This window comes from Rhinolophus sinicus, linkage group LG11, assembly GCF_036562045.2.
Source record: "Rhinolophus sinicus isolate RSC01 linkage group LG11, ASM3656204v1, whole genome shotgun sequence".
Lineage (NCBI taxonomy): Eukaryota > Metazoa > Chordata > Mammalia > Chiroptera > Rhinolophidae > Rhinolophus > Rhinolophus sinicus.
Genome location: NC_133760.1, coordinates 79821267 through 79834754, shown reverse-complemented (window position 1 = coordinate 79834754; position 13488 = coordinate 79821267). Strand labels below are relative to the sequence as shown.

Genomic DNA, 13488 nt, shown 5'->3' with positions numbered 1-13488 from the left:
GTTTAAGTCACCTAGTCTGTGGTATTTTGCTATGGCAATCCTAACACATCAAGGTTGAAATCTTCTTGACTATTCAAATATTCTTAAACTTGATGTTAATTACTAGGATTTATAACGAATAACTATTTAGAACTCTTGGATCAGATAATACTATTGTCTTCTTAAACTTTCTCTTCTTGTCTCATATATATATATATATATATATATATATATATATATATATATATATTTAAATTTGTGTGTATTTAAATTTGAAAGCAGTCACTGTTTATTAATGGGCCAGATTACAAAAATACCCAGGATAGATACTTTAGTTCATCCTTTCAGTAAGCCTCTTGATCTGGTCTTCCCTGTTGCCAGTATCTCCACTTTCTACAAGATGGTAGGCTTTCTCTTCATTCCACTTCATGGAGAAGATCATTTGAAGGGCCACAGGAAGGTGTTTTCTTCTGAGAAGCATTTCCCAACAGTATAGAAATCATGAGTCAGATCCTCCATATTTATCAAGAGATTGAGCAATCAATGTGTTATTTGTCAGGGCAATTCACTTTTTATTGATTTTGCCATTACCACACTCATAGATCAATTCATTTACTGACTTCCGGTTTGGGTACCCCCATGTAATGTATGGTGCCACAATCCTCAGCATGTGAATTGAAGCCTTGTTGAGCTTAACGAAGGTGCCATTGAAGATGTAGCAAAGGTGAAAAAGCTGCAGCACCTTTCAGACCTTTGAGTCACACCGTTGGTGCCTCTGATCCTGATGACAAGTGCCAGTCTGGGCTCTGTAGGTACATAGAAGTTGCCAGCTTTTCTCCCATCCTCACCATTCGAATCTCAGTTCTGTACAACTGCTTAAATCCTTTGTGATAATGCTAAGCTTTTTCATAGATAAGCTTCCTCCTTGCCTTTCAAAGCATCTTTTGGGCAAACTTCTTTCTCAGATGCTTGATTTTCAGCTCTGTGAAATTCCTTCTGTTTTTCTTAAGGGTTTCTGGCATAGCAGGAACCTTCGTCTTTTCTTCTGCACCTTCTATGGTTATGGCTGGAAAAGAGATTTTTTATTTTATTTTTGAGATCATTTCTATTCATAAATAAGGAGACAGGACTTGATTCTTAAGATTTCTTAAGTGATTTTGAAACTGTCTAGAAAAATGGAAAATCTGACAGTGAAATGGAATCATTATATTTCAAAAAGTGGCATCAAACTTATTTTGACTTCATACAATGTCAGATGTACCACTCAAGATTATCTTCAGAGGTAGGCATCACTGAAATCCAAACATGAGACAGAGTAAGGAATCTTTCACTATCATTTATGTGTTTATTCTTGATAGGGTGAGGGGATATTTTTAGGTTTTTTAGTTTAGTTCCTATGACAATATTGCTAGTGTTGCCAAGAAAAATAAACATTTTATCACAAGAATCTATAACTCAACATTATAATTGATCATATATAATTTTATAGTAGTAATATATAATATTTTACTTACTCAGTGTTATATTATATTGTGTAGCATAATGCTGATTTATTGCTGGATTTTATTCAGTTTAGCCTCACAAAAGAAACAGTTTAAAATCTAAGGGGGAAAAACATTTAAATGTATTAGACAATTGCAACTTTAGAGAATGTCCACTGTATTTCACCTTTAAAATCCTGATTATTTGGCAGTAAGTTAATTATGCCTACCACAATGTCTATCATATTACATGTGTTGTGATTTTATAATTAAAGAGATTATGGCTTTATTCTTCTGTAGACCTGCCACCATACTAGAAAAATCTCATAATCTGACCTTTACGGGCCTGTTGGAAATGAATGTTTATTAAAAACTTGAGTTTAGGAATGCATCACAAAAGCAGAGATGCGTTTTCTGGCTAATGTCTTGCTGGGCCACATTATTACATGATTATATTACAATGATGTGTCATGAGATAGACATTAAAGTGTCTATTTACATTTCCTATAGTTTGATCTTAGATGATGTATGTTAGCATCCCTATTTCATAAATGAGGAAAGAAAGGTTCGTAGAACTTGATCACTGAAGTTCCTCAAAGAAGTGAAAAAACATATTTGAAAGTGGATATTTTTCATTTCCTCTTATCTGAATACTTTTTTGATAATCATTTCTTTAGGTGTATCATGTTCCATGCGTGTAGAAACACAGATAGAGCTTTCTCTTTGCAAATGTTAAGTGTTTATTTCTAGTACTGGATTTTTTTTTAAAAAAGAACTATACTATGAGAATGAAAAATGAGAACTAAAAATGAGAAATGGGATTGCATGAATAGTGTAGATTGGATAGCAAAAATGCCCTTGGATTTTTAGAGATGGGTACTAAAAATATCAATACAAAACATATGGTTAAAGAAAACAAGAAAATGCCAAGCTAAATCTTTTAAAATTTAATTGGCGATATTCAACAATATGTAAACATTTATAAGTGATTGTATGTATTAACCAAATAAATTATTTTACACATGGAATGGCTATAACAGATGTTAGATTTCATTCATGATTTGGTAGATATAAAACTCTTACTTTTTTTCTGAGCAGCATATATCATATTATCTCCATACTTTTTGATGCTATGGAGTCAGTTATTCGTTTAGATGCAGTGCCACGTAGATTCTTTGCAATTACCAGAAAGCATTGAATGTGTATAAAGGAAAAAAGATCACCTTGGCTTCAGGATGGGAGAACCCACTTTACAGTTTCACTTATTTACAGACCTATCTGTTCATCCTTTGTCAATTCATGCAAAGTTGAAAAAAAAGGATAGGGAAGGAAATCACCAGTTTTAGGGTTAGAAGCAAAATTATTACACAAAGAATGGAATGTGAAAATGATGCTTTAGGAACGGCTCAATCAAAACAAGATCATAAGGGTTTCAAGTTTTATATGATGACTTCAAAGAGATCAAAGAGAAATAAGACCATCTTCCTTCCTAGCTCCTGTAATCTGAGGATATATGAGGAGAAAGTATAAAAGAGATAGGATTTTTGTTGTTTTTTAAAAATGTAAAGAACTAATGTTATTGCTTAGGGTATTTAGATCTAAACAGTGGAACTTAAAATTTCCATGTAGATTTTATTTCAACTTCACCATACTTTCTGCTGCCAAAATGTTGTTTTTTCCATAGTTTTTAGGGAAAAACCTTAATGAATCAGGCAATTGAATAAGGAAGTGGTGTGATATCCCTGGGAGAAATTGCCTAAGGAAGCCAGGAAATCTGCGGTTCTGGATTCAAATTTGACACTAACTTGCTAGATAACTCTGAGACGCTTGCTAAACTTTTCTGGGAAACACAGTTTACCTCCATAATGAGGATATTGAATTAGATAGCTCTAAAATTTTATCAGGTTCTGTGTTTCTAATAATTGTTAGACCTCTGTTTTCATAGATGTTTGGTGATCTGAGAACATAGTTTACAATTCATAGCAAGTGTGAACTATTTTGAGATGAAAAGAATTAAATTTGGCTGGTAATTTTTTTCAAATCAAAGAACTAATTCACAATGTAGAAGGTGGCATCTTGTTTGAAGACTAAATAATATCATACTAACATTTTGAGTTTGAGTTTTGTTAAGTGACACAGGGATCATATGAGACTGAGAAATTCTGAATATAATTTAAATTTATAATGCTAGAGTGATACAACTCTGAAACCATCCACCAAGTACATGGAAGATACAGATTTGCAAAAGCAGGGTATTAAAATTTGTGATGGAAGGAGAACTGACTCCAGGTAGTAAACACACAATGTGATATATAGATGATGTATCACAGAATTGTACACTTGAAACCTATGTAACTTTACTAACAATTGTCACCCCAATAAACTTTAATTAAAAATAAAATAAAATACAATTTATGTGAATTATTCTTGAGATTACGTTAGATTTTAAGAAAGAACATCTTTTTTAACTGATCTTAGTGGGATGAAACTCTGAGTTGATTAATAAAGGATTCAAAGGATTAGATGACAATTTTTTGCATGAGGAGTTAAAAGTGGCACATGCAACTTGCTAAACTCATCATGTATATATGATATATATATATATCATGTATATATCATGTATATATGTCATGTATATATGATATATATATATATCATGTATATATCATGTATATATGTCATGTATATATGATATATATATATATATATATCATATATATATACACATGATATATGTCTGGGAATAATATAAAGAAATTTTACTTAATATTTGTGACTCTGCAAAATATTTTGACAAATAATTTATCTAGTTCTGTTTTAAATATTTACAGACATGAATGAAATAAAACAAATTCATGCTAGGAATAGTACACTAAATAGAAAAATAAAACAAAACAACTTCCTTAAAAACTAGCAAAAAAATACAAATATACTATGCAAATATGGAAAAAAATAGCCTGCTTATAATGTAAAAGTGAAGAAGAATGATATTCTTCCTTAAGTTTTGTGATCCAAAGAACCTTATTTTTAAATAAGTTGTTTAGAGCAGTGTCCTATTATTCAGGTATTATTTAGGAAATCATTTGGTGAGTTGAGATTAGACAGATTTTTTTAATATATAAAAACTCCATGTTATCTTCATCATTGTTATGATGTAAACTCTGGGAATACATTTTGCTCATTTATTGCTTTATTCACGGAGTGCATCATAGCAAGGAAAACAGTGCTTGGCACCTAACAGGCCTTTAGACGTAAATGAACCAGCAATATTTGGGAAAACATACTTAACTATGATTTTATCTATGTGAACTGAAAACTGATTCACAACAAAGTACCATTAAGTTTATATGTCTTTTGCATAATTAAACACCAAGCTCTTACTGTCAGTTTTGCTTTTTTAAAGCCAATTCATTTAGGCTGTTTTAATCATTCTATTATTTAAAAATAAAATGCATATCAATTATATGAATTCCATGTAGTCATATTCTAATACCTTAATTTTCTCATTGGCTAAGTATTTACAGAACACAATTTCAGAATTTATAAAATAAAGGACAAAAGTGACAGCAATGGCTAACATGTACATGTTGTTTACTTATGCCATGAATTGTTTTAAGCATTTACATGCGTTAACTCTAATCTGTATGGGCTTCATTTCAAGATTTGGACACCTCACAGTTTTCTCTGCAGCTATGAATGGTCAAGTGTTTCAGTTCTGGCCAATGAATTATACATAATCAGAAGTCATTAAACAGGGAGTCCAGGAATGGCTCAGACTCAGAGGACAGTGCCTGAAAGGGAAGTAGCTTCACTGAGAACGTGAGGAAGGCACCCCATATTATTGGGTGGAAAGGTAAACGAAAAATGTTCTAAGTAGGATTGCCTACTTTACATCAGAAAAATTACTCACAGTAGTCATGTTTCTGTTATGTGCATCTGAACTCTAAATCCTTAACTGATTCAATTGATGACAGAAACCTTTCTCTATTGGCAATTCATTCATCTTTTCATTCAACAAATATTTGTTGTACACTTACTATGTGCCAGACACCATTCTAGGTGATAGAGATATAACATTGTACAAAACAAACATATCTGCTCTTAAAGAGCTTATATTGTAGAGATGATGGATAAGCAATAAATAATGAGCATAATAAATAAGCTAATTATTTAGCTTATTAGAGGATAATAAGTGTTAGGAGAAAGAGAGTCACAGCAATGTAAGCAACTACAATATTGCCAGGAAGAGGGTAAAGTTTCCATTAAAATAGGGTGGTCATATAGCTTTATTGAAGAAATGATTTGAAAAAGAACAGACTAATGTTTTATTTTTAATTATTTTTAAATTGATTTGGTTTTATTTTTTTAAAGATTTTTATTAAAATATAGCTAATATACAATATTATATTAATTTCAGTTGTACCCCATAGTTATTCAAAACTTATATACCTAAAGAAGTGATCACCATGATAAGTCATCTGACCAACCATCTGACACTGTACCACGCTACCACAATATTATTGAATATATTCCCTATGCTGTAGATTACAACAGGTGGACAGCATAGTGGTTTGACATTCATATAATTTAAGAAGTGATCCTGTCACCCCAATAAAATTTAATTTAAAAAATAATGATCCCCCTGACTACTCTTGTATCCACCTGGTACTATACACAGTTATTACCATATCATCGACTGTGTTTCTTATGCTTTACACCCCTATGACTAATTTCTAACTTCCAATTTGTACTTCTTAATCCCTTCACCTTTTGTAATTTTTTTTACTAATGAAGTAATCATTTATTTGTTTATACTTTTTTTTTTTACTTTCTCTTTTTGTTGGTTTTTTTTTTTGAAAAAAATTTTTTTTAAAAATTCATTGGGGTGGCAAAGGTTAGTAAAATTACATAGATTTCAGGTGTAAAATTCTGTATTACATCATTTATAAATCCCATTGTGTGTTCATCACCCAGAGTCAGTTCTCCTTCCATCTCCATATATTTGATACCCCTTAACCTTATCTCCCACCCCCACCCCCCTTACCCTCTGGTAACCACTAAACTATTGTCTGTCTATGAGTTTTTGCTTCTCATTTGTTTGTCTTGTTCTTTTGTTGTTCTTGGTTTATATACCACATATCAGTGAAATCATATGGTTCTCTGCTTTTTCTGTCTGACTTATTTCGCTTAGCATCATACTCTCAAGATCCATCCATGTTGTCACAAATGTTCCTACATCATCTTTTCTTACCGCCGAATAGTATTCCATTGTGTATATATACCACAACTTCTTAATCCAACATCTATCAAAGGACATTTTGGTTGTTTCCATGTCTTGGCCACCGTAAACAAAGCTGAAATGAACATTGGAGCACACGTGTCTTAATGGAAAAATGTTTCCAGATTTTTTGGGTAGATACCCAGGAGAGGGATTGCTAGGTCATATGGTAATTCTATTCGTAATTTTTTGAGGAACCTCCACACTGCCTTCCACAGCGGCTGCACCAGTCTGCATTCCCACCAACAGTGTATGAGGGTTCCTTGTTCTCCACAGCCTCTTCAATACTTGTTACTATTTGTCTTGTTGATGATAGCCATTCTGACGGGGGTGAGGTGACATCTCATTGTGGTTTTTATTTGCATTTCTCTGATGATTAGTGATGTTGAGCATTTTTTCATATGTCTATTTGCCATTTGTATGTCCTCTTTGGAGAAATGTCTCTTCAGGTCGTCTGCCCATTTTTCAATTGGGTTGTTTCTTTTTTTGTTGTTGAGTTTCATGAGTTCCTTGTATATTTTGGATATTAGCCCTTTATCGGAGGCACTGTTTGCAAAAATCTTCTCCCATTCAGTTGGTTGCCTCTTTATTTTGTCGATGGTTTCTTTTGCTGTGCAGAAGCTTTTAAGTTTCATATAGTCCCATTCGTTTATTTTAGCTTTTACTTCCATTGCCTTTGGAGTAAAATTCATAAAATGCTCTTTGAACCCAAGGTCCATAAGTTTAGTACCTATGTTTTCTTCTATGCAGTTTATTGTGTCAGGTCTTATACTTAAGTCTTTGATCCATTTTAAATTAATTTTGGTACATGGTGACAAATAGCAGTCCAGTTTCATTCTTTTGCACGTGGCTATCCGATTCTCCCAGCACCATCTATTGAAGAGGCTGTCTTTCCTCCATTGTATGTTTTTAGCGTCTTTGTCAAAAATTATCTGTCCATATTTATGTGGTTTTATTTCTGGGTTCTCAATTCTATGCCATTGGTCCATGTCTGTTTTTCTGCCAATACCATGCTGTGTTGATTACTGTAGTACAAGCTAAAGTCAGGGAGTATGATACCTGCAGTATTGTTCTTTTTTCTTAAGATTGCTTTGTATATTCGGGGTCTTTTGTGGTTCCAAACAAATCTGACGATTTTTTATTCTATTTCTTTAAAAAATGACATTGTGATTTTGATGGGGATCACATTAAATCTCTATACGGCTTTGGGTAATATGGCTGTTTTAACTATGTTGATTCTTCCAATCCATGAGCACGGAATGTCTTTCCATTTCTTTGTGTCTTCTTCAATTTCTTTTAAAAATGTCATATAGTTTTCAGCATATAGGTCCTTCACATCCTTGGTTAAGTTTATTCCTAGGTATTTTATTCTTTTTGCTGCAATTGCAAAAGGAATTGTTTTTTGTATTTCTTTTTCTGAGATTTCATTGTTAGTATATAGGAAGGCAATGGACTTTTGTACATTGATTTTGTAGCCAGCAACTTTACTGTATTCGTTGATTGTTTCTAATAGCTTTTTGGTGGAGTCTTTAGGGTTTTCTATATATAGCATCATGTCATCTGCAAAGAGTGATAATTTAACTTCTTCATTCCCAATTTGGATGCCTTTTATTTCTTTCTCTTGCCTGATTGCTCTGGCAAGGACTTCCAACACGATGTTGAAAAGCAGAGGTGATAGAGGACATCCCTGTCGTGTTCCTGAACGTAGAGCAAAGGGCTTCAGTTTTTCACCATTAATTATGAGATTAGCTGAGGGCTTGTCATATATGGCCTTTATTATGTTAAAGTATTTTCTTCTATACCTATTTTATTAAGTGTTTTAATCATAAATGGATGTTGTATCTTGTCAAATGCTTTTTCTGCATCAATTGATATAATCATATGATTTTTGTCCTTTATTTTGTTTATATGATGTATCACATTGATGGATTTGCAGATGTTGAACCATCCTTGTGCTCTGGGATGAACCCCACTTGGTCGTGATGAATAATCTTTTAATGCATTGTTGTATTCGATTTGCTAGAATTTTGTTTAGGATTTTTGCATCTGTATTCATCAGAGATATTGGTCTGTAGTTTTCTTTTTTGTGTTGTCCTTACCAGGTTTTGGTATCAGGGTAATGTTAGCCTCATAAAATGAGTTGGGGAGTACTGTCTCTCCTTCAATTTTTTGGAAGGGTTTGAGCAGGATTGGTATTAGATCCTCTTTGAAGGTTTGGTAGAATTCACTAGTGAAGCCATCTGGTCCCGGACTTTTGCTTTTGGGAAGGTTTTGGATGACTGATTCAATTTCATTACTGTGATCGCTCTGTTTAGATTTTCCAGTTCTTCATGGTTCAGCCTAGAAAGGCTATATGTTTCTAAGAAATTGTCCATTTCTTCTAGGTTATTGAATTTGGTGGCATATAGTTCTTCATAGTATTCTTGGATGATCCTTTGTATTTCTGTGCTGTCCGTGATAACTTCCATTTTTGCATTTCTGCTTTTGTTAATTAGTGTCTTCTCTCTTTTTATCTTAGTGAGTCTAGCCAAGGGTTTGTCAATTTTGTTAATCTTGTCAAAGAACAAGCTCTTTGTCAGATTAATTTTTTCTATTGTCTTTTTGTTTTCTATTTCATTTAGTTCTGCTCTGATTTTTGTTATTTCCTTTCTTCTGCTGACCTTGGTTTTCACTTGTTCTTCTTTTTCTAGTTCTTTAAGGTGTAACATGAGGTTATTTATTTGAGATTTTTCTTGTTTCTTGAGATGGCCTGTAACGATATAAATTTCTCTCTTAAAACTGCTTTCGCTGCATTCCAAAAATTTTGGTAGGATGTATTTTCATTGTCATTTGTTTCTTTGTATCTTTTGATCTTTCCTCTAATTTCTTCTTTGACCTGGTCGTTCTTTAAAAGTATGTTGTTTAATCTCCATGTATTTGTGTTTTTTCCTGCTTTCCTTTTGCAATTGATATCCGATTTGTGGTCAGAGAATATGCTTGGTAGGATTTCAATCTTCTTAAATTTGCTGAGGCTGATTTTATGTCCCAATATGTGGTCTATCCTTGAGAATGTTCCATGTACACTAGAAAAGAATGTATAGTCTGATGTTTTAGGATGAAGTGCTCTATAAATGTCAATTATGTCCATTTCATCTAATGTGTCATTTAGGGCTTCTATTTCATTATTTATTTTCTGTTTGGATGATCTATCCATAGCTGTCAATGATGTATTTAAGTTCCCTAGTATAATTGTGTTTTGGTCAATTTCTCCCTTTAGTTCTGTTACTAGTTGCTTGGTATATTTCGGTGCTCCCTGATTGGGGGCATAAATATTCATGACTGTTATGTCTTCTTGTTGGATAGTCCCCTTTACCATTATGAAATGTCCATCTTTGTCTCTTGTTATCTTTTTCATCTGATATCATTTTGGCTACACCTGATTATCTCTGGGTACAATTTGCTTGGAGTTTCAATTTCTACCCTTTCACTTTGAATCTATGCTTGTCCTTGTAGCTGAGATGTGTCTCTTGGAGGCAGCATTGGTTGGGTTTAGTTTTTTGATCCAGTCTGCTACTCTGTGCCTTTTTATTGGTGAGTTCAGTCCATTTACATTTAGGGTGATTATTGATATGTGAGGATTTCCTGTCCTTCTATCTTTAGTTTTCTGGTAAGGCTGTGTCTCCATTGTTTCTTGGCCTTTTTGTTGTTGTCTATTATTTCTGTGTGGTGGTATTCTATGATGTTTCCCTCTGTTTCTTCTTTTATTACAGTACATATTTCAGATCTGGATTTTTTTAGGGTGGTTACCCTTAAGTTTATGTAAAAGAAAATTTGATATTTAGAGTATTCCATTTTCTTCAGCATGCTTACTTTCTCCATTCGCATATTTCGGTTCAGGTCTTTACTCTCCCCCTTTTTATGTTTTGGTTGCCACAAATTGTCCCTGTTGATGGTGGTTGAATAGCCTCCTTTAGTGTTTCTTGTAGTGCAGGTCGTGTATTAGAAAATTCCCTCAGCTTCTATATTTCTGGAAAGGTCTTTATTCCTCTTTCATATCTAAAGGATATCTTTGCTGGATATATTATTCTTGGTTCATAATTTCTCTCTTTCAATAGTTTGAATATTTGGTTCCACTCCCTACTGGCTTGTAGAGTTTCTGCTGAAAAATCTGATGATAATCTAATGGGCTTTCCTTTGTAGGTTACTCTCTTTATTCCCTGGCTGCCTTGAGGATTCTTTCTTTGTCGTGATTTTAGACAGCTTCAATACAATGTGCCTTGGAGAAGGCCTGTTGGTATTGAGGTAATTAGGTGTTCTGTTTGCTTCTTGGACTCAAGGATCTAGTTCTGTCCACAAGTTTGGGAAGTTCTCTTCTACAGTTTGTTTGAATATATTCTCTGTTCCCTTCTCTCTTTCTTCTCCTTCTGGTATGCCCATTATTCTTATAATACTCTTTCTGATGGAGTCAGAAAGTTCTTGTAGAGTTCTTTCATTTCTTTTAAGTCTCAAGTCTCTTCTTCCATCTGTGTAATTTCCAGGTTTCTATCTTCGATGTCACTTTTTCTTTCCTCCATCTGGTCAACTCTCCTACCTAAGCTGGCTATTTCATTCTTGATTTCTTCTATTGAGTTCTTAATCTGCAGATATTCTATTTGGTTCTTTTTTAAAATTTCAATCTCTTTCGTAAAATGCTCATGTTGTTCTTTGATTGTGTTTCTGAGTTCATTAAACTGCCTTTCTGTGTTTTCTTGCATCTCGTTGAGTTTTTTCAGAACTGCCATCTTGAATTCTCTGTTATTTAAGTCACATATTTCCATATCTTTAAGTTCCTTTTCTGGAGACTTTTCACTTTCTTTCTGAGCTGTCTTGTTTCCTTGGTTATTCATGGCAATGACTGATTTATTATTTCTCTTCCTAGACATCTACAGGAGTGGGTTCTGCAACAGGTTGATAGGAAGAGGTCTTTCTTTTGTTTTCCAGTACTTGTTGGTAGAGTGTTTTATTTTCTCTCGGACTGCAGCCTATTTTTCCTCTCCCACACGGTAGTGCTATGTTTTCTCTGCACTATTCCAGCTTCTCACACAATGAGGGGATTCCCTGGGAGACGGGCTTCTCCTCTGTTAATAGTTCGCCTGGGTCACAGGGCTCAGTGTCTGTGTGGGTATGCGGAGAGGTTTTGAAGTTCCAAAGCTCTTCCTGCACCGGATTCAGAGCCTGTATGTTTCAGCAGTTCTATTTACTCCTGCAGGGTTCCGTCCAGATAGGTGGGGCCAGGGGCGGGGTGAGTTGTGAGTGGTGGCCCAGAGCAATGGCGGCGACCACCACCACAGCCAGTCCTGCTTACACAGCTCCCTCCTCTTTGCCAGAACTAGTTGGGCTGTGAATCTGTGTGCGGTCCACAATTCTCAGAACAGCAAATATTCTGTTCTTTTTATCTGACACTGCTACTGTTTAGCTTCTAGCACCGGGCAGGTGGGGGCGGGACGAGCTCTGGGAGGGGAGGGAGGGGGCGGCTAGTCTCTGTGCCTAAGGCTTACATTCTCTGCTCGGCAGTGAGGGCTTAAACCACTATTTTCAGTCTTCTTCCCTCAGTCTTTTCTCTGAGGTCTCTGCCATGAGCGTTGGGTTCAGCCGTGTTATATGCTGTCCCCTCAGCCCTGTGGGCCATAAGTGGAGCCCTAGCAGTCTGAGTTCTTCCCTTTCTCACAACTGCGGTAGTGCTGTGATTCATCGAGCTCGGAGCACTGAGCTAGGTCTGTATCCTGTGCCCGCCCGTCTCCGTCTCCACACTTCTCCCTTCCCTCCTCATCCACTGGCGCGATTAACCCACCTGTAGGTGAATTCAATAGTGGGCCTCTTCGTCTTGCTTGTCTGCTGTGCGGGGAGTCCTTTGTGGAGTTATTGTTGTTCGATTAGTTGTAAATTCCAGGGGAGCTTTACAGAGGCTCACCTCACGCCTCCATTTTGATGACGTCTTCCTAATTCCTTCACCTTTTTCACCCTGCCCCCAACTCGCCTCCCATCTGTCACCCTGATAAATCTAGTACCCGTTTGACGCCATACGTAGTTATTGCAAGATTATTGACTATATTCCCTGTGATGTACCCTACATTCCCATGACTACTGTTTAACATCCAATTTATACTTCTTAATCTCTTCCCCTTTTTCAGTCACCCCCAACCATCCTCCCATCTGGTAACCATCAAAACATTCTCTGTATTTATTTGTTTCTTTTCTGTTTATTTGTCTATTTTGTTATTTAGATTCCACTTATAAGTGAAATCATATGATATTTGTCTTTTGCTGTCTGAATTACTGCACTCAGCACAATGCCCTCTAGGTCCATCCATGCTGGTGTAGATGTCAAGATTTCATTCTTTCTAATGGCTGAATAATAGTCCATTGTATATATGTACCACCTCTTCTTTACCCATTCATCCATTGATGGACACCCAGGTTTCCTCTATATATTCACTGTTGTAAATAATGCTGCAATGAACATATGGATGAGCATGTCCCCTTGAAGTAGCATTTTGGGTGTCTTCAGATAAATAGCCAGAAATGGATTACTGGGTTGTTCTTTGTCTCTTGTTACAGGCTTTTTTTTTTTTTTTCTTTTCTTTTTTTTTCAGGCTTTGTTTTAAAGTCTATTTTATTTGGTATAAGTGTTACTACCCCAACTTTCTTTGCTTGTTTGTTTTCATTTTCATGAGATAACTTTTTCCATCCCTTTACTTTCAGTCCGTGTGTGTCTTTCAATCTGAAATGAGT

At 34.9% G+C, this 13488-nt stretch overlaps 1 pseudogene; it reads right to left on the bottom strand.

The window, feature by feature from the left end:
* Positions 1-310: 310 nt before the first annotated feature.
* LOC109436029 (large ribosomal subunit protein uL30) lies at positions 311-1034 on the bottom strand (annotated as a pseudogene).
* Positions 1035-13488: the final 12454 nt, after the last annotated feature.